Below are 25,965 nucleotides of genomic sequence, written 5' to 3' on the forward strand. Positions count from 1 at the left end.
GTTAGGAAACACTGTGTTTTAGCAATGATCCCCTCTGATCCACCAATGACTATTGTGGTAGAGAAGAGACAGGACTCTTGTAATACATACACAGGAGATTCATCATTGAGGCTGCTGGACCCAGTAGGCCTTTCATTTCTCACTAGCTCCCTAGTTTCCAGATTTAGACTGACCAAGCAAAATATTGACTCCAATGGGACCGCTCATGTGGTTAAAGTTAAGCATATGCTTAAGTGCTTTGCTGATCTGGAACAATACAACACAAAGCCTGTGCTACTTACTTTCACCAGACAGTCTCCCTAAATCCTGGCTTGGACTCAACAGTCATGGAAAAACGGATTGCTGAATTACAGCATTTATACACCATTCAGGGTTCAGATTACTTCTACACCTACTAGAAGTATTTGTGCAATGTTTGGGAGTTCTGCAGGGTCTCACAATTGACAAGAAAATGGGGTAAAAAATTGCAGCAAAAGCAACATTAATTTGTGCCTATTTGGAACAGTGGAGAAACCAAGGAAGCCAGACTGGCCCATGAAGTTTGGCTGAGACTTGAAATCATTCTATCTGGAAAGCCTTAAAAACCCCTCCCTGGATTGCCTGCAATTGTTATTAATGTACAGTACCTCTGTTTTTTAAATTAAAGAAACAAAATCTGGTTTTTACTTAGTGTCAGTCAGTTTGCATGAGAAATGGAAAAAAAGATTACAGCAAACAGTTAATTAGGAGGGAAGGCTTTTTTCATTCTGATTTCTTGTTCAGGAAAAGGCATGTTGGGTGGGAAACAGAAAATGTAATGATGGTATGTATTTAAACGACTTTTGGGCTTCTTGTTCATCGGAGTTAATTTCTACTCATAGAAAGTGTCACTGACTATATTCTATGAACAGCATTATTCCCGCTATAACAAGCAACATCACAGGAGTCCTTTGCATACAATAAAGAAGTATGATTTATTATTGACGGCAGTGCCACTGTAAAATGGATTTTGCTTGGTTAAATAAATAAGGGTTGTTGATGAACTGCAGACCAGTTTTAACCACAGTATAATTGCCACCAGTTCTAATTATTTGAAATATTTTTATAGGTATGAAGATTAAACAATTGGACATCCTTCATTCCCTCTTCTGACTCTAATCATTTAAAAGTTCAAAACACAATCTAGGGATAGAAATGCAAAAAGTGATTACCTTTGCTAAATTTATTTCAGGACTATCTTTAAAAAAATAAATCACCTCTAGGTCTTTTTCTAAAAAATTCAGATATGCAAAATCAAACATCAAGCTACCCAGGTCATTAGTGGCTTTCCACTGAGATAGCCATTGCTCCTAGGATAGATACTGGCAGGATTGGCTGGGGCTTGTGGAGTTCTGAGAACACAACTCTTGAGGAGTGATTGGGCAGAAGTTCTTGCCTCTAGCTTTTCTTAGTGGAAGGGGAGCAGCAGAATAAACACTGTCTAGAGCAGTCTTGATTTCTGGCTTTACAGTTCCCTGGAGAGGAAAAACCCTCAATTTTTAGATTTAAGTGTTTTTTTCTTTGCATACATCTTGCGGAATTCCCGTTTCCTTAAAAAATGTTAAGCTCAGGGGTATGCTAAAATAGTTTTATTTTCACTTCTAGAATGAGTCTTTTCAGGTTTTAGCACTGCTACATTATGTGTAAACTGGTAGAAATACTCTGTTTCACTCTACAGTTATAAAGCCAAACCTTTTAGGAGGGATCTGGGAGGAACCATAACAAAAGTAGTCCCTGGAAGCACAACTCTGGGGCCATTGTAAACTAGTGAGACTGAGTGACGGAATAAACCAAGGGCAATCCATTTAGGAGGCTCCAGCTTATCCCAGGGACCTTCATAGGTCATGGGGGATCCATTGGTTAATGGGAGTGGAGCCCCCAACTTCTTTTTCAGGGGAGAATCACCATCTGAGTTCCCTCAACTTGTAGTTTCCTCTCCCTGTGAAGGTTATTCCTTGAAGTAAGGATCCTAAGTAAGGATTTCAGGATTCTTTCCTGGGTATCTGGCTGGTGAATCTTTCCCATATGCTCAGGGTTTAGCTGATCGCCATATTTGGGATTGGGAAGGAATTTTCCTCCAGGGCAGATTGGAAGAGGCCCTGGAGTTTTTTCGCCTTCCTCTCTACAATGGGGCACGGGTTGCTTGCTGGAGGATTCTCTGCTCCTTGAAGTCTTTAAACCACAATTTGAGGACTTCAATAGCTCAGACATAGGTGAGAGGTTTATCGCAGGAGTGGGTGGGTGAGATTCTGTGGCCTGCGTTGCGCAGGAGGTTGGACTAGATGATCATAATGGTTCCTTCTGACCTTAGTATCTATGAATCTATGGCACAATATGCAGTAGTCATCTAACCACATTGATTTTTATCTGTGAGGAGAATATAAGCCATGAGTTCTAGGCTTGCAAGGGTGGTGATTAGCTCACAGCTAGCCAGGTCATGATTTTTTATTTCTTTCCAATAATACATTCTCCCTCAGCCACAGAATAAAATAGCTTTCCATTGGGTGTGCCAAACTGATTACCCACTTATCTGAATGAAGAAGAATTCTTCTAATAGCCAAGATCTAATTGTGTGATGAAAGGATACATTCAGAGGTCATGCTTCTAATTCTCTTGTTACTGATTGCAATAGATAAATATACAATATAATTGCAAATAAAACTACAGAGACATATGATATTAAAATTGGTTAACATATGTTCTTGTTCAAAAAAAAGTGTTTACTATATCACTGTGATTGATAATTTTACCTTGGAATTAAGTTCACCCATATGTTTGGCAATTTCCTGTATTTAGCTAAACACAGTACCAGTTGTGTCTGGTTTCAGATCTGACTCAGATGCCAAATCTTACCTAAATGACAAAGGATGGAGTAAATATTAAATTAGAGAAATTTACAAGTGATAAAACACAGTCTGGCTTGAGTACCTTGAACATTCCACTCTGTTTGAAAATTACTGACATCAAATATATATTTCTGAACCAAAAAACCTGGGTAAGTAAGAAAGCTGATGATACTTAAAAAATCCTCAAACAATATTTGCTAAATAATTTAGCTAATCATACTGAGCACAGATAGCCTCCACAGTGAAATGTGCGGTATAAATGCTGAGTGAGAGATGTATATAATATATACAATGGGTGATCTACAAAGGAAATACTTACTTAGCTAGATATTGCTTTCTAAGGAAGGGAAAATGCTCTAAGGAGCAGCACCACCACCCTATGCTGGTCCAGCAGTCACAATAATAATTGCAATGTATACCCTTACCTTCCCAATAAACGCACCTGTTCTCAGCAGTCTCCAGGCCCACCCCGCCACGTCCTGAGGCCTGACAATAAACCAGTCTGGAAAGGGCTCCAAGGCATCTGGTCATTGCATCCACTTTTTTTTTTTAAATGCTTCTCCCATCTTCTTAGAGCTCTGATTCTCATCTTCCATTGTGTACTGTGGAATGAGGATAATCCATACCAATTTGAAGCTGGTTTAAGTTGTGCACCAGTTACACTGCTCCGCTGGGATCATTTCTGCTGCGTTTGGTACCAAGCTGCCTCTTTTCCTGTGAAAAGAAAAAGAGTACTTGTGGCACCTTAGAGACTAACAAATTTATTTGAGCATAAGCTTTCGTGAGCTACAGCTCACTTCATCGGATGCATCTTATGCTCAAATAAATTTGTTAGTCTCTAAGGTGCCACACGTACTCCTTTTCTTTTTGCGAATACAGACTAACACGGCTGCTACTCTGAAACCTGTCTTTTCCTGTGGCCACACTCAAATGTACATTGACCTTGTTACCTGCACACATTAGGGCACCTCACCTTTTCCCAATTTGTAGAGCTCCAGGCAAAAAGCACCTACCCTTACCCAATTCATAGGGCTCAGGGCCACCTGTACCCAATTGTAGGGCTCAGGGTATAACTAACCTGGTCAATTTAAGCACCCACACCCTTTCCCAATACATAGGGCTCCAGGTCTATACTACTTCTGCAGGTATGCAGGACCTTTTACCAGTGAAAGAGCCTTACACAATAATATACTACATCACCTCTATCTAACAATCACCAAAAATGGAATACACATGCTACACATACAATGCTCCCAATAAGACAGATGAACTTTTCTTGATGGCCAGTCAGGATCGGGTCCATCTGGGGGACTCCAGTTTCTGCACGGTGTTATTGGCAGTGTGTTGAGGTCTGGCAGCTCTGATCTTTGGGGCTGTGTCCCGGAGTTGGTTCCCAAAGAACTTTCTTTTGGACCCAGTTTATATAGTGAAATTTGAGCCCTTTTAAACTATACCTTAACCAATTGTTATACTAAAATTTTACTAACCAATCCTAACGTAGTGTAATAAAATTCTCTAACCAATCCTACCCCACCACTTTAATTAATTTACACCTAGCAAAATTAATTATGTAACAGACAATTAAAGAACCAGACAGAGACCATACAGATAAACAATAGGGAAGTGGGGAGCATAATGACAAAGCAAAGAAATGAAGATTTTACACCCACAACTATTGATAAATGATTTCTTGACTGACAGGATGCTATCAAACTAAGTTTTCTTTAACCATCTTATGATCTGTTACTTTATCTGGTGATAGTAGGTGCCATTAAGATGGGGTCTCCTTCTTAACAGCCTAATATTACATTGTTTTAATGTAATTCAGATGGAATGTGAGGATGTGACTTCCTGCTTCTCAGCTGACTCAGCTGCTCTTTTAATCTGGCTGCAGAGAAAGGCCTTAGGCTTTAGGCCTTACAATATGGCTGCAGACAAAGGTCTTATCCTTACAACCTCACCACCTTTTCCTGCACACAGTGGCAGGCATGTAACAGGGTTCAGATAGTATGCCATGTGATCTAATTTGCTGTGCACTTGTGCAGGATCGTTCCAGGCAGGATATTGGGATTCTCTTCGCCCTTATTTGGTAGGACATGGGGCAATTTGTCCCTTTCCTCACTGTTACACACTGCACACCAAGATGAAAGACCAATGGGTCTCAAACTTTTTTACTGGCAACCCCTTTCACATCGCAAGCCTCTAAGTGCAAACCCCCAATAAATTAAACACACTTTTAAATATATTTAACACCATTATAAATGCTGAAGGCAAGTGGGGTTTGCGATGGAGGTTGACAGCTCGTGACCCCCCATGTAATGACCTCACGATCTCCTGAGGGGTCCCGACCCCCAGTTTGAGAACCCCTGTGAAAGACAGTCCTTGCAATTTACGACAGTAAAGTCATGTTGAGATAAGGGAAATGATTCCTTTTTATACATTACTAATGTATTTTATATCCAATTTCTAGACCTTTGTCTGATACACCTGCAGTACCCAAAGTGATATCGTGCCATCCATATTTAAGCAAAATTTCCCACTAAAATCAATAGTGAGTTCTGTTTAAACATGGATGGCAGGTATGGCCCCTAGAAATAAGTTTTTTTTCCTAATGAGTACCCCAAAAGAGACTTTTAGCCTTGAGCTGCTCCTGGACAGATATTTCAAGCGACCCTAATGAATATCATGCTTTAGAGCAGAGGTGGGCAAACTTTTTAGCCTGAGGGACAAATTGTATGGCAGGCCATGAATACTCACAAAATAGGGGTAGGGGTGTGGGAGAGGGTAAGGGCCCTGGCTGAGGGTGTGGGCTCTGGGGTGGGGCCAGAAATGAGGAGTTCAAGGTGCAGGAGGAAGCTCCAGGTTGGGGTGGGACTGGGGATGACGACTTTGGGGTACAGGAGGGGGCTCCAGGCTGCGACCGAGGGGTTTAGAGGGTGGGAGGAGGATCTGGGCATGGGGGCTGGGGTACTGGGGAGGGGTGTGAGGGCTCTGGGGTGGGGCCGGGGATGAGGGGTGCAGGACGATGCTCTGGGCTGGGACTCTCGGAAGGTGGGAGGGGGATCAGAGATGGGGCAGGCTGTTGGGGCATGGGGCGGGTGAGGGCTCTAGCTGGGGATGCGGGGCTTTGGGTACAAGAGGGGGCTCTGGGCTGGGATCAAGTTTCGGAGGGCAGGAGGGGGATCAGGGCTGTGGCAGGGGAGTGGAGGGCCTCAGGAGTGCAGGCTCCGGGCAATGCTTACAGCAAGCAGCTCCCGGAAGCATGTCCCCTCTCTGGCTGCGAGGCATGGCCAGGTGGCTCTGTGCGTTGCCCTGTCCGCAGGTGCCGCCCTTGCAGCTCCCATTGGCCAAGAACCGCAGACAACGGGAGCTGCAGGGGTGGCGCCTGCAGATGGGGCAGCAGAGCAGGGAAAGCCCCTGACCCCACTCCCTGGCTGGAGCACAGGAGCAGAGCAAGCCCAGATCCTGCTACCCAGCGGGAGCTGAGGGCCGGATTAAATGGTCTAACGGACCGGATGTGGCCCACGGGCCATAATTTGCCCACCCCTGCTTTAGGGTGAAGGTTTGTAGCTCTTTCTTGATCCACATTTTTTATTTTTACACCCTCCCACTTAACCTGGTATCACTCACTTAGAATCCACAAAGCATACAAGGCTGCATACAGTGCAGATAGGTTTGATTGGACTTCATTATTCCACAGGTAGGTGAGAGAGGGTCTGTCTGTCTGTGGAATCAGACCACAGGTATACATCATTTCTGCGGTATGTTCTTTTCTTCTTCTGGCAGAGAAGAGGCCAAGCTGAAGATGCTTTCTCTGCCACTGGAAAGAATCCACTCCAAGATGTCATCCATCTTTGCAAAAAAAAAAAAAAAAAAGGAACCATGAAACAAAGGGTTTCAGAGTAGCAGCCGTGTTAGTCTGTATTCGCAAAAAAGAAAAGGAGTACTTGTGGCACCTTAGAGACTAACAAATAAATTTGTAATCTCTAAGGTGCCACAAGTACTCCTTTTCTTTTTTTCATGAAACAAAGGGTAAGGGAAGACAGTAAAAATGACTTGAAAAGGCAAATGAAATGTTTGTTCATAAGGTGGGACATCAGCTTACTGCCCTAATGGCTACCTTGCTGGTTTGGAGTCTGTAACTGTATGAAATATGCCGGCAGAGGAGGAGAGCAGAAGCAGTTATATTGCTCTTCAGAAAGCAATGGGCCACAGTTTTCAAAAGTGATTAAGAGATTTAAAACTGGGCATTCAAAATCACTAGACACTGATTTTCAGAGGGTGAGTGCTCAGCGCTTTCTGAAAATTGGAACCATTTAAGGTGTTTCAGGCTGAGCAACCAAAATCACTGGTTGCTTTTGAAAATCTATCAGATTTGTAGGGTACCATTCGCTAGTATGCTGGTTTTCATGACAAGTATGTGAGAATTCCTTTAGTTAAAGCATGTGAGGTCAGGTGTCATTTCATGCATAACCTTATTATGATTTTTTCCTAGTGATTCCAATCTTTTTCCTTTTGTCAAACATGGGGAAATGCTGCACTCCTTACATTCATTTCGGAAGGAGGTTTATCTGAAAAAGGACTGTAGGATTTACTTCTTTTAGGTATTTTAGGACATATAAAGCTCATCCTTTAATCATTCATGCGGCTTTTTTCTGAACCCTCTCCAATTTATCAACATCCTTGAATTGTAGACACTAGAACTGGACACAGTATTCCAGCAGCTCACAGCAGTGCCAAATACAGAGATAAAATAACTTCTCTACTCCTACTCAAGATTCCCCTGTTTATGCATCCCAGGATTGCTTTAGCCCTTTTGGCCACAGCATCGCACTGGGAGTTCATGTTCAGCTGATTATCCACCATGACCCCAAATCTTTTTCAGAGTCACTGCTTCCCGAGGTAGAATCCCACACCGTGTAAGTTTGGCCTACTTTCTTGGTTCCTAGATTTACATTTAGCCATAAATGCATACAGTTTGCTTGAGTCCAGCTTACCAAGCTCTGTATCAGTGACCAGAATAATGGTGAGACTGGAGTGTGTGGAAGGTTGTACTGCCACTGTACTATTTATCTACCTGGATCTTTGATATTTCTAAGGCGTTTCCTGTTCTGCAAATGAATTAGAAGTTTTAGCCTCCAGAGCTGCTTATCTGATGCCTTTCACCAGCACTAAATTAATCCCAAAGAACAATAAATAGAAGCTAGCTAGCAGTCCTAGTGTGAAAGATGTTATCACAGACAGCATTGATAAACATTTTCTAACCAAGCAAGGGACAGCCAACACTTATATTCTGCTGTGTGCTATGCTTGAGCAGACTAGGTATTTACTCTTGTTCCTTTAAGTAACAGGCTCACTACAGATGTAGAGGAACATAAATCCAGAATGTTCTCAATCCATCACTTTTTACTGCAGATATGTCTGCAACAGAGTAGTGACGGATGTAAGGAACCTAGCAGAAGATACATGGAGACAGATTCCAAAGTGGGTAGATTAAGTCTTTTCCTTATACTTGAAATACTGTGAGACAGGCTACAAATAGCAACAGTCTATAACTTGTACAGGGAATATTGAGGGAGGATATTTGAGATCCATTTACTGCTATTGGAGACCTAATGCAGCACTGAATTAGTCAGCTGAATACACAGATGATCACCGTCTTCTGGCCACCTGATACTGTTGTAAGATCTAGGGAACAGGAAATGCCTGAGTTCATAGTGCGTCCCAAGCCACTTTGAGTCATGTCATGGTATAAACCTAGCAAAAGAATGCGGGGGGGGCGGTGTTTGGAGGGGGGGAAATGGAAGGAATTGAGTGTCCTATAACTCTGGTTTGGCTAACATGCCTGGGAAATGCTGCTGGTTCTCATTGGGGGTAGGGAAGACATCAACTGAAGTATTTTAGTGGAGGTGGAGCAATGGTTTGGTGAATTCTGACCCATCATGGTCTCTGTCCACATCTTAGTCCATGGCTTCCTGCAAGGTTAAACTGGAGATTAAGGGCCTGACTTTCTAGAGCTCAGTTCCCATTTTCAAAGGCGTCAGCACATTGAGGGCTGAGCTCACGGAAAAATCTGGCCAACAGTGTGACACATGGGATCTGCTGGGTCTCCAGCTTTTTTGAAAATCTGGCCCCACAAAATGAACAATGGGGCCTTTTTCTCACTAAAACATTCACCTCCTACATGTGTTCGACCTCCAACTAAAAAATCCTCTCCTAGATATTGATCTAAACAAGAGACTGCTGTGAGGACATAGGTCAAAATGGCTTGGCATGGTTGCTCTGCAGTTTGTGTTGACTATAAAGGAAGCATCTTGAGCTCATATAGCACCTTGGTGAATCTCAGACGTACCATGCCTGCCAAACATCCTGCTGGATGCTGTCCTGAGCTGTATCAATCAGCTTTATTGCAGTGTTACCTAGTAAATATTCAAAGATATGAGTGTGGGAGGATCTTACCAGTGCAAGCTGCTTGGCCACTATGTTTTTCTCTAGGCAGATCACAAGCAGGGGCAGCACTCTAAAGTCCAGATCTGTGAAAATTAAATCAGAACCTCAGGGAGAGTCAGAAAAAAAAATGCTCAGGGTGGTGTCCTTTAGAGCGGAGCTGTTGAAAGTTCTGGGTGCATTCTAATAATTCGTTAATATGATTCATGCTTTTAAAAATGCAAAAGACCTTCTTTTCTCAATTGTTCAGTACAGGTGAAAAATGCCAGATTAACAGCCCTTGAGGCTGAGAGTCCTTTGTTGCTCGAACAGGTAGAGTGCAAATGGCAGCAATGTGCAAGATTCTGTGCACATCTCCCCACTGATGTGCCTCAGCCCTGATCTGAAGGGACCACTACTTGATATGAGAGGGGAATTCAGTCTCCAATGTCCATTCACTTCTGGTTATGATTAAATGGTGGTGTTAGTGATTTGTATTCCTATCCACTAGGAACTGGACTGAGACCCACTGAACACATTTTACATAGGCCACTAGCCATCGACAGGGGTAATAACTTGTGCTGAATTTGATAGTGATTCACTATAGAGATGAAAGTCTCAAACTGCCATAGTCAATCCCCTGAGCTGGCCTCTTCCTTTTGTTTCTTTGTTTCCTGTGGAGCTCTAAAGATCTCCACTCTAAACCTACAGACCCCTGAGATACTGTTTTCTCACCACAGCCCTTCCAATCAAAGATTCACAGCTGTGTCAGTGGGAGAATGCTGTTGCACTTTACTGCAAGCAGCTGATGTCTCACCATGACTAGGTGTCCCAAGGTGGGACTTAGAAGCATGGAACTGGTGAAATAAGAAGCAATAGTTCTAGTGAATGGCCGACACAGATTCTGTATGTTCCATGGCAAACCCCAAGAGTTGGAAGGTAAAAAATGTGGAGGAGAAGGGGAAAGCTTCAGAATACCACAGCAGAAGAGAAAAATGGAGGAACGAGAACACACTGAGATCAAGGTGAAGCCAAATCTCAGAGCCATTCTGAAGATGCGGACGGGACTTGCTAAGGTGCATTACATCCCTTGAGATTCTCCAAAATAGTGTTTCTTAGCCTTTTCAGGTTGCTGACTGCTTTTTCAAAGTAAAAAGTTTTCATATTCCCCATACATTTACATTTTTACTCTTATTTTTAAAGTATCAGTGATAACAATGCTAAGCCTCTATAATTTATTTAAGTATGTGTTTTGAGAGGTTTACAAAGAACACTAGATCTGGAAGGGCGTGTAGGGAGTAAAGAGGTGGGTTTTTATTTGGGGGGGAGTTGCTTTAGATTGTAATAAAATTTTCCACGCGTCATGGCCCCCCTGATAGTCTGTCATGACCCACTGGTTGAGAAACATTGCTGCAAAACTAACCCCACTTCTTTACACAGCCTTTCCAAGACCACTTAATTGCACACTTTTCTATTCTGATTTCAGTTGCAAAAACTTCCCCTAGTTTTTTGCTTCCTTCTCACCCAGAAATTTTCCAAATTCATAACTAGCAGTATGAAAAAATTATACAACTCAGATAGCAAACTGCAGTCTTCCTTGACTCTCCTCTTAGAACTCCAAAAATCTTTCTCATTCACAAACTTTAGCACACACACACACAAAACTAAATCCGTTTTGCAGCTGCTCTTCCATGAGTCTCAGATCAAAGATGTGAGGCCCATCAGTGCTGCCAGAGTGGTGCCTATCCAATTATTTAAGGAACACATTTGGTAGTTGGTCTGTCTGTCATGTATGGGTTACATGTTTGAAATCGGTGCCTTGGAAGACGCTTAACCTATAAAGACCCAAATCCATTTCTCCAGGGATATGAAGTGGAAAACATCAAATAGGGCCTCACATTGTAAGTTAAGCACTGGAAAAAGTTACCCAGGAGGTTGTGGAATCCCTGTCACTGGAGGTTTTTAAGAACTGGTTAGATGAACATCTGTCATGGATAGTCTAGGTATACTTAATCCTGCCTCAGCGCAACGAGGTGGGCTAGATTACCTTTTGAGGCCCTTTCCTGCCCAACATTTCTCTGATTCTACGATTTTGCTCTGATGTTCAATATACTGCTGACCTTTCCACTCCCTCATTATGCTGGGTTTGTACTTTCCTGACATGATGTAGTAGTAGTGCAAAGCCAGCGGCTTCCAACCCGTGAAAGCCTAGTTTCCTGGGATAAGGATAAGGTGAACACTGCTCCCTGTAGAGCTTGATACTTCTAGTGAGACTTTATGATAGCATATAAGCTGGACTTCGTGCAAGATGGATTGGAATATCTTACATGTGCTTCTGAGCATATCCCAGAAATTCAGCAAGATTTGTATACTACTTAAATATTATAGACAGCACTGGCTGAACGGCAATATCAGTTGCTGAAAGAATCAGTAGAAGAGACATCTCAGGTTGGGTGTTCTCAATAGAAGATACAGTCCTGATTTTGAGAAAACACAAGGCCAATAGAAATTCTATATCATACTGAAAAAAATCAACCCAGGAAGCTCAGATGAGCAGATGGGTATATGCTTATTTAGATCCAACACATAAAACTACAGAACTCTATGTGGAAAAACTAGTTCTTCATGGATAAGGACAATCGGTCATGCTTTCCCCAAGCCATAAATTTTTCAAGCAACTTTGGGACTGCCTCTGCATTGATTGAAGTCTCCGTACCTTCTAAAGAAGAACACAGGAAGTGTACCGGTTGCAGTAATGAAGGGGCTTCTTCTCTCTGATCTCCTCAGAAAACTCCTAAATCATGAAGCAAATTTTCCACCTGAGACCAGAGAAATTCATCCAACAAGTCCAGCATTGAGTGCTTAGGTTGACCCCCTGCCAAGAAAAGCTCCAGCTGGTGGTAAAATGAATAAAAGAAGAGGAGGGGGAAAAAGGATGGCTGTCAGTCAAAGTATAGCTCCTTCCCCCAGAAGATTGGCATTTTGTGTGTGTGCGTGCTTGTGTGCAAACATGTATGACATAGATACCTGTCCTCTTAGCACTTTACTGGGACCACCAGACAAATGGGAACAACTCTCAGCCATTAGCCATCAGGAAGGATGCAAAACTGTGATGTAAAGGTGAAAGGCTGCACTCTAAGTCCCATTACTAATTTCCTGAACCATCCAGTCCCACAGTGAATGCAACAGTTAAAGTATTTTTGACCCACATTCTCATTTACATTAAGGCCCCTTTTACGTTCCTTTAATTTACATCAACTTTAAGGCATATTTACACTACCAGAGTGATGTAAAGGAGTCTTAGTGCAAATGCAAATCAGGCTCTGTGTTTTAAACCCTTCCTTTTGGTAGCTCAAAACTGTCTAACAGCTTGGTCTACACTTAAAAATTAGATCCAGTTAACTATGTTGTTCAGGGCTGTGAAAAATTTTGCTCCCTGAGCACAGTGGTTAGGTTGACCTAACCCCCAGCATAGGTGCAGATAAGAATTTTTCCATTGACCTAGTTACCATCTCTCAGATAGGTGTATTAACTAGCCACATTACCAGAAAACACCCTTCCATCAATATAGGTAGTGTCTATACTATGACACTACAGCAGCTGTAGTGTAGTGATCTAGCCCAGAGGTCCTCCAAGTGTGGAGAGTGCCCCTCTACAGGGGTGTGGAGGATCATCCAAGGGGGTGCAACAGGGCCTGGGCCAGCGCCCATGGGGATGGGGAGGGAGCACCACCCAGCCCCACCCCACCCCCAGCTCTGGTCCAGTCCCGCCCCCAGCTGTGTCCCCAGCTCCCGACCCCATCCCTGGTCCCATTCCCAGCCTTAGTGTGGCTCCACTCCCAGCCCTGTGTCAGCCCCCAGCCTTGGCCACTGGCCACGGCTCCCTCTCCAGCCTGGGGCCGAGGCTGGGAGCAAGGCCGAGAGCAGAGCTGCACCTGGCTGCAAGCCCAACTGCTGGCCCCCACCACAGTCCAGCTGCGGCTCTGCTCCTGCCCCCAGCCTTGGTCCTGCTCCTGGCCCCAGACCCACCCCAACTGTGGCCCCAGCCTCGGCCCTCGGCTTACCCCTGTCCACGTCCCATCCCCCCAAAACCCTCTGCTCCCAACCTAGGCTCTGGGGGGTGCAGACAGGGGTGAGGGGGGTGTGACCCTCAAAAGTTGGAGACCGCTGATCTAGCCCGTAGCTCTGTTATATCTGTGGTGGGTCACAGAGTATTGTAGTGGCCAAGCAGTTGGAGTGATGAATGTGTCTCTAATCTCTATTTAAGTGGCACTTGGCGTGCATTTATTTCACAAATGCACCAATCAATGTGTTTCTTGGCTTAATGTGAACTTGTCAAATGAAATTTAAAGAGCACATACCACAATTTTAACATCTGATATAACATCACCATCCTGCAGAAAGCTCTTAAAGGTTCCCAGCAGTTTGATCCTGAAATCGTGACTCAGAGACATCAGCTGTGCACATTCTTCTTTGATGGTGCCCTTCACTTCCTGAAATGCTGATGGCGGGTAAAAAGCAACATGTATCAGTACTCAGCCAACCTACCCACCTAACGTGTCAATAAGCTACTCTTCCAAGTCTGACAGTGGTGTGATGCATACATCAATGTGGTCTAGTGCTAAAGCAAGAGAGGGGAGTCAAGCAATGATGTTTTCATTGCAATGATGCTAACCTATTTGGGAAAAAAAAATAACTAAAATCAAAACACAGTAAAATAAAAATAACAGAGCTGATACTAGACAGCCAAATACTGAGCAGTGCTGAGCACCTGTGACTCTGGAGACAGGACTCCTGGGTTCCATTCCCAGCTCTGTTATGGGTTCATTTTGTGAACTTCGGCTAGTCACTTCAGTTCCTCCATCTGTAAAATGGGATTGCCGATATCCTCCTCATAAGGATGTTGTGTTGACTAACTGTTGTATGTTCATCACTTTGTGGGGTGCTAGATACATGAAAAGTATTATTATTTCTGCAGAGCCCATTTTCAAGCCCTCTGAGATCAGAAAAACAGAAGCAAAATATGGAGAAAGGAATTAACAGCATGCTGCTTGCCTGTTAGTGAAGGCTCTGACTCATCCTTGAAGCCTAAAATGAGAAAAACACCAGTTTTATCATTGTACTACAATTAAATTGAAACAGAAGCTTAACAATAATGTGTCCTTCTCTGGGGCCCTTTCTCAAGACTGTCAGAGAACTTTACAAGCAACCATTAACTGAGCTTCACAACCCCTAGGAGCTAGAAATGGTCAATGGGGAGTGTAGTTATACCCATTTTACACCGGAGTTTACTAAAATCCAGAGAGGTTAAGTGGCTCAGGGCCACCCATCAACTCAATGGCAGAGCTAGGAACAGAGCCCTGGAGTTCCTGACTCCCCTTCCTTTTCACTAACCACTAGACCTGCCTTCTAATGAAGGTCTAGATATGTGCCAGATAGCTTTATCCTACAGCTGTATTTTATGGGGTTTTCACTCATAGCAAATCTACCAGCTGATCATTTACCTCCATCCATTGGTGCTGTCATATGAGAGTCCCTCTTAAGAACCCAAGTCCAGCTGTCATTCTTTCAAACACAGTGATTGAATTTGGAGTGTCTTTCTATTATCCCTTTAGGTCTCCACTCCAAATAATTTCCCTTTCCTCCTGTCCCAGAAACATTTTTTGGAGTGACTAATGGCTGGTAAAGCAGCCTAAATTAATTTCTGGCTCAACAAAATACCCATGCCGACTCATTTTGACTTCAGCCATTATGAGACATGTCTGAGATGCATTGCAGAATACCAGCTAGTTGAGAGATGCTGAGAAGGAGAGGAGGGGAATATAAATGATATGAAAAAAGAGTGCTAAGAAAGATAGAAGTTACATGTAGCTAGAGTACAACAATAAAATAAATTGCTTACCATCAGAAACAAATAAAAATTTCCTGTTTTGTAAACGCTCATGGGCACCTGGAGAAGAAAATAGAAATTCTTATTAATGATATTTTGACCTTCTCATGCTAGGATCTCAAAGCACTTTCCAATCACTCACGAATTAGGCCCTCAGCGTATGTGTAATCCTTGTACATTTTAATATCCTTGTGACGTTGCTCCATAATGCTTTATGGAAATATGCTTATGAGTGTAAATATGATATAACTGGGAGCAAAAGGTCTCTTGTAAGGTATCATTACAAAGGTTATAACCTACTGAACATATTCATCCTATTTGTATGAATGTATCATTCTTGTATCTGAAACTAGAAATATGAAGTATAACTCTGAGGTCCTATTGTAATGATGCAAAGTGTGGGCCATTAATGGTGGTTTAGAATCTTGATGGCTCCCGTTGACTATAACGATTGACTGTAAATGGCTCTGTTTACCTGCAAGCCTGCCTGTATATGTGTGTGTCAACCAATGGGTAATGAAAAATGAGGTCTTACAATGTCATGTGACCATGTCACCTGATACTGGAATTCATCTTAAACCTTGGTGCTTTTCCATTTAGAAGGAGGGGTGGGGACCCAGAGAGACAAAGGATTCCTACCTTGTGCCAAAGCTATAAAAGGGGATGGGGCAGGACAAAGCGGGTCCCAGTCATGAGAAAGCCCCTGCTTTTCACCTAAGATGCCGGCTGGAACTAACAAGGACAGTGTCAGGGGAAAGAATTGGGCCCAGACTAGGAAGGAGTCTGGTCTGTGATAAAGCTTATTGGGACCTCTCTGAGGGTGAGATTTACTTGTAATCAGTTTCTTAATGTATTAGGCTTAGAATTGCGTGTTTTATTTTATTTCGCTTGGTAACTTACTTTGTTCTGTCTGTTATTACTTGGAACCACTTAAATCCTACTTTTTATACTTAATAAAATCACTTTTGTTTATTGATAAACCCAGAGTAAGTGATTAATACCTGGGGGAGCAAACAGCTGTGCATATCTCTCTATAAGTGTTATAGAGGGGGGACAATTTATGAGTTTACCCTGTATAAGCTTTATACAGAGTAAAATGGATTTATTTGGGGTTTGGATTCCATTGGGAACTGGGTGTCTGGGTGCTGGAGATAAGTATTCTGCTGAGCAGTTTTTGGTTAAAGTCTGCAGCTTTGGGGGCATGGACCAGACCTGGGTCTGTGTTACAGTAGGCTAGCATGTCTGGCTCAACAAGGCAGGGTTCTGGCGTCCCAAGCTGGCAGGGAAAACGGGCTCAGTGGTAAATTCAGCACATCAGGTGACCATCACAAAGGGGTCTCTGTGACCGAACCCATCACAATCCTCATGTCAACAGATCAGGAAACTGAGAACAGAGAGGGTAAGTGACTTGCCCAAGGTCACAGTAAATCAGTGGCATACAAGCCAGGAGTCCTTGTAATGGTTTCATTAGAAGTCAGTGGACATTTGACCCCTACCAAATGAAAGTGGTATAAACTTGTGTAACCCTGACCCATGTTATGTAATCGGGGCCAGGAAACAGAAATCAATCCCTTTCCAGCGCTTCTGAGAATCATATTTTTAGTACAGGTGGGAAATTCAGCCCGCAGCTCTAGCCATAAGATTCAAATGCCATGTTTCACCTCATATTGTTGCAAGGAAAGATAAAATGCGCTGTGGTTTGGCCTGCAGAAAGCAAGACGGATATAACTGCATTAAAGTTGGACCCAGTACCCCACACCACATGTGACTTAATAGTTTCAACACTTAGCTTAGATCACTTTCAGAGATCTCCTTCCTTTGGGATATTCAGGGGCTGTACAACATATGCCAGCACTGTGCCCTAAGGAATTCTCATAGTCTTCTTTTTAATGCTCTTTCCCCACCCCTGTGGAGTCAAACACAGCCACATGTCTCCGGTAAGGTTCCTAAGGCAGGTCAATAAATCCTCACGTGGGTATGTTATAAATGAAGGGGTGGGGAGTAGCTCCCTTTGATGGACACCGAACCAGCCAGTTAGCTGTAAAATCCCTCTTGGTAGCTGTTCTCTACTTGCTTTACCTGTAAAGGGTTAAAAAGTTCTCCAGGTTAAAAAAAAAAGAGCCAATGGGAAGGTAGAACTTTTTAAAATTGGGAAAGAAACTTGCCCTTTGTCTCTTGTTCTCTGGAGAAGGAGACATCTGTAGGACCCCAAGGACTCTGTAGCTGCAAGCCCAACCTGAGTGAAGGGTGTGTGTGGATTTTGCTGGCCAGTGAAGGACTGACATAGCTGGTAGCTGGGAGCCCACAACTGGATCAGGGTCACCTTCCCTTTTGGGGGAAACAGGAGTGTCTGCCCCAGAGGGGAGCCCAAAGAGGAATTTTAGGTATACTGTCTCCACCATGGACAGTGTCCAAGTCTCTGGCAGTAAGTTCAGGAGGATGGGGTGGTGTTGCACTCCATATGATTTTATGAAAATATGCTAATGAGTGTGAATATAATGTATCATAGAATATCAGGGTTGGAAGGGATCTCAGGAGGTCATCTAGTCCAACCCCCTGCTCAAAGCAGGACAAATCCCCATTTTTTGCCCCAGATCCCTAAATGGCCCCTTCAAGGATTGAACTCACAACACTGGGCTTAGCAGGCCAATGCTCAAATCACTGAGCTATCCCTCCCCCCGCCCCGCCACAACGTAACTGGAATATGCTTCATGCAAAATGTCTCTTGTGAGGTATCATTACAAAGTTTATGATCTACTGAGTGTGTTCATCCTATTTATATGAATGTCTCATTCTTGTATCTGAAACTAGGAATATAAACCATAACTCTGCATATTGTAATTATGCAAAATGTGGGCCATTAATGGTGGTTTAGAATCTTGATGGCTTCAGCTAGGACAATTGACTGTAGATGGCTCTGTTTAGTTGCAAGCCTTCCTATGAGTCAGGCCGGGAAGAATGAAGGCTTGGGGTCTCACGGGACATGTGACCATGTCACCTAGTACTGGAATCCATCTTAAACCTGGAGCTTTTCCGTTTAGAAGGAGGGGTGGGGACCCAAAGAAACAAAAGATTCCTGCCTTGTGCCAAAGCTATAAAAGGGAGTGGAAGAGAACAAAGGAGGTTCCAGTCATGAGATATCCCCTAGTTACCATCTGAGCTGGAGCTAACAAGAACTGTTCCGGGGAAAGGATTGGGCCTAGACTAGGAAGGAGTCTAGTCTGTGAAAGAAGCTTATTGGAACATCTCTGAGGGTGAGATTTTACCTGTAAACAGTTTCTTAATGTATTACGCTTAGACTTGCGTGTTTTGTTTTATTTTGCTTGGTAACTTACTTTGTTCTGTCTGTTATTACTTGGAACCACTTAAATCCTACTTTTATATTTAATAAATTAAACATGCCCTGTCCAATAATTTTTTCTAGGTATGGAAGATGAATTTTTATACCTGGTTCAAACCTCACGCAGCATTCCTGCTAAGAGTATTGCTGTTCCATGTCTCCTCCAGAGAACGGACAAAGGGAAAATTTCTTTCCCAATTTTAAAAAGTTCTACCTTCCCATTGGCTCTTTTGGTTAGGTGCCCACTCTTTTTTTTTTTTTACTCTGGGGGACTTTTTAACCCTTTACAGGTAAAGCAAGTAGAGAACAGCTACCAAGAGGGATTTTACAGCTAACTGGTTGGCTGGGTGTCCATCAAAGGGAGCTACTGCCCCTGCCACTTCATTTATCACAGGGTACTTGACAAGTATTGATTCTTGGCGAAGTCTATAGGGGGAAGAGGGCAGTTCTCCATCTCCTTTATCTGAAACAGGCTTTTGCTTATTTATGGCTTTTAGACATGGTTGCTTTGGAGCAAGTTTGTCAGGAGAAAGGAACAAGCTATAGGAAATAGCCTCCTGTTATGTGCCTGATTTCAGCAGAGCAAAATGCCATATAAACCTAGTCTCCTCTCCCCGCCTCCCCTCCCTCTCTCAAAATTTTTGTGTGACTTTAGTATTAACGAAAGTATGGCCCGTGGATAGCTCAAGAGCCTTGGACATGATGGGCACCAGCAGCATCCCAGGCTGTGCTTCTACAATGCCCCCTGTTGATGTGCCTCAAACCTCACCTATTGAGACCATCCCTTGGAATGAGAGGAGTTCTTATTCAAGCCATGAGCTTATCTTTGGAGACTGCCAATTAGAGCCAATTGTGTTGTTGGTTTTGTCAATACCTGTCCACTGAGAACTGGAATGAGAAGCCTGCCTTTCTTTCCCCCACCATCATGCCTTTTCCCACTCCCTGAGGCTTGGTGTGGATGTTGCTGCATTCGTATCTTCTGCACAGCACTGGATCTGTGACCTTCAGAGACCTTTAATTGGTCAGAGGAGACATGAGGTGCCTGGCAGCACTCCCAGACTGGGCAGCAATATATCAGGATGGGAAATTAAATCAGAATCAAATGCATGGTGGCCACACAGAGCACTGCCACTGGTGGCAGTGAGTGCCAATGTTGTACTGACACCTGCCCATGAAGTTCTTCTACTGCTGTGTCACTTCTGTGCAATATGTGCAGGGTGTGGGGTGCGGATGACACCAGCTGCCACTTTCTCCATGCTGCTAGTGAGTGACTAATGGAAGAGGCTGTTCCTGGAAACGAATACCTCTGGCAGGCACATAGAATTAGAAGAAAGATCATTTATTTTTACTGTTGATTGCATTTGTTTATTTCACTAATTCAGTCCTCCAGGTGCCTTACTAGGTGATCCTGGTATCATGCTCTTTGCCAGCTGGTAGTTACACAGATGTTAATACAATGGCTCTAACCACAGCTGAGTCAAAGATATATTTGAAATGACACAGTACAAATGCACAAACCTGTATTTCACCTATTTCCTCTGCTGTGATCACGACTTTGCCTCCTCCCTGGCTCATCTTCTTAATGTGCAATTGTTCCTTTATCTCAAAAGCCTCAGTCACGACATACTGCTGCGTCCCAGGGGAGCCTGGAACTCCTTTATGAACTTGTGCGACATGTCAATTTTCCTGCAGAGGACACAGAGTAACAATGAGAACATCATCTGCTGTTACTACAAAGGGTCTCAGCTCTTGTACTTCAGGGCATCTGCCAAATACTAACTGCATCTGGTTAGGAAAAAAACAATTATGAGCAAGTTGTTCCTAGTGTAGCAGGAGGAAATCTTTACACCTTCTTCTGATTAATGCTCTGTTTTAGAAACATACATGGGCCTAGGCACTCAGACACTATGGTGACGAACAGTTATGTATGTATTTACCCTGATGAAACCCCTGTGAGGCAGGGAAGTGCTATTATCCCCATTTTACAGATGGGGAACTGAAGCACAGAGAGGCAAAATGAGCTGACCAAGGTCACACAGGTTGCTTGTGGTAAAGCAGTAAATTGAGTCTAAGCCTCTGCAATTCTATTGCACAGTTTAACCACAAGGCCTTCCTTCTTACCTGCACAGCCCTGCAGGACTCCGCAGGGCCACAGGGACTGGGAGTGCTGTGCTCCGTCCTTGTTGGAGAGGAAATGTCATAAGTCACTCCACAGAGAGCACTCTGGCCAGCGGAGGAATTTGTTTCACCTGCCAGAGGGTTGCTGAGCTCCAGACAGAGGTTTACCTTTCTCAGCTAGCAGGATGGCTTCTGTGATGCAGGGTATTCAGAGGCTAGGAATGGGATTAAGTGCTGTGCACTGTTGTATTCATGTTGGACTATATGGGCCCAAAAGGTTAAAGGTGTTAACATGACCTAGTCACTGTCCAACATTAAACAGTTTTAAACCAGGTTTGGGGTTTGGTGATAGAGACTTCTGCATGTGTATTACCATGGCAAACACAATATTAACATTTTAGAAACTTTAATTAAAGATACAGAAAAAAGGAAAAATAGGTACAGCATTTGAAATGTAAAGTATTAAGAAAGGCTTTCATTTCAAGAACATGCCTTATTCCCTTTATCTGGAGAGAATTTTTAGAAGGAAATCCCTCCTACTTTCAGTCTTTTAGATGGTATTCAAGACGATAATAACGGTCTTGTTTGAGGGGAAAAGAGAAGAAGAGTTGAAATGGGCTGGTGGTGTTGTTGGTGCTGTTGTCAAAGTCCGATCAGGTTTCCTAAAGACAAAACAAGACAAAACACTTTCAAGACAGGAGAGAAAACGGCAAAGATAGAAAATGCCACTTCTGTCTCTGGTATTGACTTTTATTTGCACTCTTCCTGCTGGAAAATCAGGTGTGGAACATGGTTTTATTAGCCACTCCGAGACCTGGCAAACTTATAACAGCCTCGGGCTGTTTGGGGCATTGCTTTTAACTGCCTCTTTGATCGCTGGCTTACAGCAGCGTTGCAGAATATGCAGTGTGGGCAGGCTAAGCCAGGCTCTTATTAGACAGAAGAAAAAAAGTAGAGAGAGAGACTGGGGATGCATCACTTGGAAGCAACAGAGGAGGAGAAGGACCTTGGAGTACTGGTTGATCACAGGATGACTATGAGCCGCCAATGTGATATGGCTGTGAAAAAAGCTAATGCGGTCTTAGGATGCATCAGGTGAGGTATTTCCAGTAGAGATAAGGAAGTGTTAGTACCATATACAAGGCACTGGTGAGACCTCATCTGGAATACTGTGTGCAGTTCTGGTCTCCTATGTTTAAGAAGGATGAATTCAAACTGGAACAGGTACTGAGAAGGGCTACTAGGATGATCTGAGGAATGGAAAACCTGTCTTATGAAAGGAGGCTCAAAGAGCTTGGCTTGTTTAGCCTAACCAAAAGAAGGCTGAGAGGAGATATGATTGCTATCTATAAATATATCAGAGGGATAAATACCACAGAGGGAAAAGAATTATTTAAGTTCAATACCAATGTGGACACAAGACAAATGGATATAAACTGACCATCAGGAAGTTTAGACTTGAAATTAGACGAAGGTTTCTAAGCATCAGAGGAGTGAAGTTCTGGGGAACAGCCTTCCAAGGGAAGCAGTGGGAGCAAAAGACATATCTAGCTTCAAGACTAAGCTTGATAAGTTTATGGAGGAGATGATGTGATGGCATAGCCTAATTTTGGCAATTAATTGATCTTCAACTATTAGTGGTAGATATGCCTTATGGCCTGTGATAGGATGTTAGATGGGGTGGGATCTGAGTTACTGCAGAGAATTCTTTCCTGGGTGTCTGGCTGGTGAGTCTTCCACACATGCTCAGGGTTTAGCTGATCGCCATATTTGGGGTCGGGAAGGAATTTTCCTCCAGGGCAGATTGGCAGAGGCGATGGTTTTTTTTTGCCTTCCTCTAGAGCGTGGGGCACGGGTCACTTGCTGAAGGATTCTCTGCACCTTGAAGTCTTTAAACCATGATTTGAGGACTTCAATAGCTCAGACATAAGTTAGGGGTTTGTTACAGGAGTTGGTGGGTGAGATTCTGTGGCCTGCATTGTGCAGGAGGTCAGACTAGATGATAATAATGGTCCCTTCTGACCTTAAAATCTATGATTCTATGAGTCTAAGAAAAGAAATAAGATGGGGAAGGAAAGAACACCGAGGTCCGGGGAGAAAGGATAACCAAGTCTCACATCCCAGGTGTCATTGGGATTTATCATCTGGATCTCTCTCTTTGACCCAGTCTGGTTGGGACATCTCTTGAGATTAGGACAATAAAGTCCCAAAGATGTAACAGTGGATCCTGGGTTCCCAGGAGATGGTGGAGGTGACAAATCTCACTTCTTCTGGTTCACCCATCTCCCAGACAGCAATTGTGAAACACCTTTTGATTTTCCCCCGAAGTCTTTTAAGGACCCCAAGATGGAAGTGGTGGAATAGCCCCTCCCCTCATTATTTCATCCATAATTAGGCCTAATTTTTGACACACCAATTTTGGTTTATTGATTTCTAGTCTCACACTTCCCTTGTTTACCAGGTTTAATATTTTCATATTCCTTGAATTATATTAGTAGGCCATTTTGTTTGTAATAATTCAGTCTGTCTCTCTTTTGTACCTTTTCCCCATCAACATTTGTTGCAACAGGTCATTGTGACATTTTATGAACTTTCACTCACTTTTTACTGTTGAGCTCACAATTAGTCAGTTATTGCAACAGCGCCTGGTTGTGGGAAGTAGATCTCAAGGCTGCAAAGGCAAGTCACTCCCAAAAGAGGTAAAATAAAAATCCATACTCACCACTGCCCTTTTTTAACCACGCAGGCTTTTCTCACTGATATCTGAGAGACTGAGAATAAACTCTTCCCGGAGCCACCAAAGTCCATCTCGGTGGGCTGTAACTTAAGGCTGAGCTTTCCTCCTGCTTTCTGGTCTGTGGTCTCGGAGTATCGTAACAGATCATCATATTTCACCTCTTGGGAAACAAACTTAATCAGGTTTCATTTATTTCAGAAACTCTTATTTGTACTAGTTTCTTTAAGGTTTACCTCATACTTTCACCAGTGGCTTCCCACGAACCCTCAGTATACCCAACAAAACCACTGTTTTCTTAGATAGCTAGAAACTAGTCTCTCCCAAGGAACTTGGAGTCGACCCAGTGTACACTTCAGGTGAGCAACAAAATCCAGGCAGGAATTTGTGAGCGACCTGTGAGGTCTAGTGGTCAGTCAAAACATAAGACTGGAGAGCTTGGATGTCCTGAGTTCTAATCCAGGCTCTGAGACTGACCTGCCCTGTGATCTTGTGCTTGTTTTCTTGTGGCTCAGTTTACCCATCAGAGGAAACAATGTAAAAAATACTTACCTAGTGTACCTCCCAGGAGTGTTGTGAGGGCTTAATGAACTACTGTTTGTAAAGCACTTGGGACCCTTGAATGGAAGAGGCTATAGAGGGGCACAATTATTAGTCGACCCTTTCCCAAAATAACTGGTGATCACTTTAAGTCTGAATTCAAGTCATACCTGCATCCATAGTTGTTCCTTCTTTGAATATGTCTGTAAGTTTGTACGGGGTGATGAGATATTTTGGGGGTTGTAAAGGCAGCCAGGGCTACTTCTTCGTGACCAGACAGAAGGGTCTGTTACTATCGGCTCTAGCCAAGCTGGATATAGGAATGAGTCTCCCCTCAGAGTCCAGCTCTTTTGTGAGCTGCTTGGCCGCTCTAGCAAACATTTGCAGCCACTTGTAGCCAAATCTGGTTAAAGATGGTATCTGATGGGTTAACAATGGACCATTTGTTGAAGGCAGATTGGAATACATGAAGTCAACGTAATAATCCTGCTCATCTCTTTTCATCTGTAGATTGCAAAGCACTTTACAAAGGAGGCTATTATTAGTTATTGTCTGTATTATGGCAGGACCTAAAGGCATCAGCTGTGATCAAGATTCCATTGTGCTAGGCACTGTACATATATATAGTAAGAGACAGTCCCTGCCCAAGGAGTTACATTCTAAAGAGATAATATAATCAATACATTACCTCGCTCACAAGAGTGTTCTGAAGGTTATTTAATGTCTACATAGTGGTTTGTAATCTTTGGCTGACAGGCTCAATATAAATGTGATGTATTATTATGATCATTGTTATTGCTTACATTACATACAAAGAGCTTCTGAAATCATAGAAGATTAGGGTTGGAAGAGACCTCAGGAGGTCATCTAGTCCAACCCCCTACTTGAAGCAGGACCCACACCACTAAATCATCCCAGCCAGGGCTTTGTCAAGTCGGGCCTTATAACCCTCTAAGGATGGCGATTCCACCACCTCCCTAGGTAACCCATTCCAGTGCTTCACCACCCTCCTAGTGAAATAGTTTTTCCTAATATCCAACCTAGACCTCCCCCACTGCAACTTGAGACCATTGCTCCTTGTTCTGTATGTGCCACCACTGAGACAGCCGAGCTCCATCCTCTTTGAAACCCCCCGTTAGGTAGTTGCTTAACTCCAGGAACTGCGGCCTTAAAAAAAACTCACCAAATACAATGAGAGTTGTTAACACTGCTGTTTGAAGAGTGACACGACACATAATTTCCTTTGGAAATTTGGGTTCGGGCTGGACTAGCTATACAAGTAATGTCTATCGTGGTCTTGTCTGAGTTCATAGTTGATTTTCTTTTTTGTCCACCTCCTGCAAACTAACTATTTCCTGGAAAATGTAGCATGTCTGGCAGTACCTGCTTGGGAGAAGCCTGGCAATGGAATAGATTGGAATAAGCAGGTAGTGCTGCAGATTGGGACCAAGGCACACTGATACAGGAGCAGGGTCCAGAGCTGGAATAGCAAGGGGCTGCAGGTTAGGATTGAGATGCATTGGTAGGGCTGTATGTAGGGGGCCCAGGACTGGAACAGCAAGGAACAGATGGGTCAGGAAGGATTGAGGCGCACCAGCAGAGATCTGTGCAGAGAGCCCAGGGCTGGAATAGCAGTGTGAAGTGTGGGGAGGAGTCAGGACTGAGATGCATCGGCAGAGGTGGATGAGAGTCCCAGGACTGAAAGAACAGATATTGAAAATGGGAACGAAAAGGAGATTTCTGTCAGCATGTTTAAAAAAACAGATATACCTGGACTCTCACACTTCACTTGTCCTGTGTGTGTTCCCAGTCGTTTTAACTGTGAGGAGAGGAGATGTAGGATGACACCAGACTGTACAATACGTTCCCACCAGCGAACTTCTGCCACTGAACTTGAAATCACCAAGCAGTGACTTGCTTTAAGTTCTAGGCTGTGCTTACCCACAAAGGGAAGTAGTTCACTGGCACTGGATTGCTTCACTTGTTATTTTCTCCACATGACGGTAGCCTTTTATTTTGTTTAAAGTGAATTTTGTAATGTGGCATTGCATCCC

The 25,965-nt window shown here is 43.4% G+C and overlaps 1 pseudogene; it reads right to left on the minus strand.

Annotated features, from left to right (window-relative positions):
• Window positions 1-4,053: 4,053 nt before the first annotated feature.
• On the minus strand, window positions 4,054-25,940 carry LOC119849085 (annotated as a pseudogene).
• Between the last annotated feature and the right edge of the window lie 25 nt (window positions 25,941-25,965).

Source organism: Dermochelys coriacea, chromosome 27 (genome assembly GCF_009764565.3).
Source record: "Dermochelys coriacea isolate rDerCor1 chromosome 27, rDerCor1.pri.v4, whole genome shotgun sequence".
NCBI lineage: Eukaryota > Metazoa > Chordata > Testudines > Dermochelyidae > Dermochelys > Dermochelys coriacea.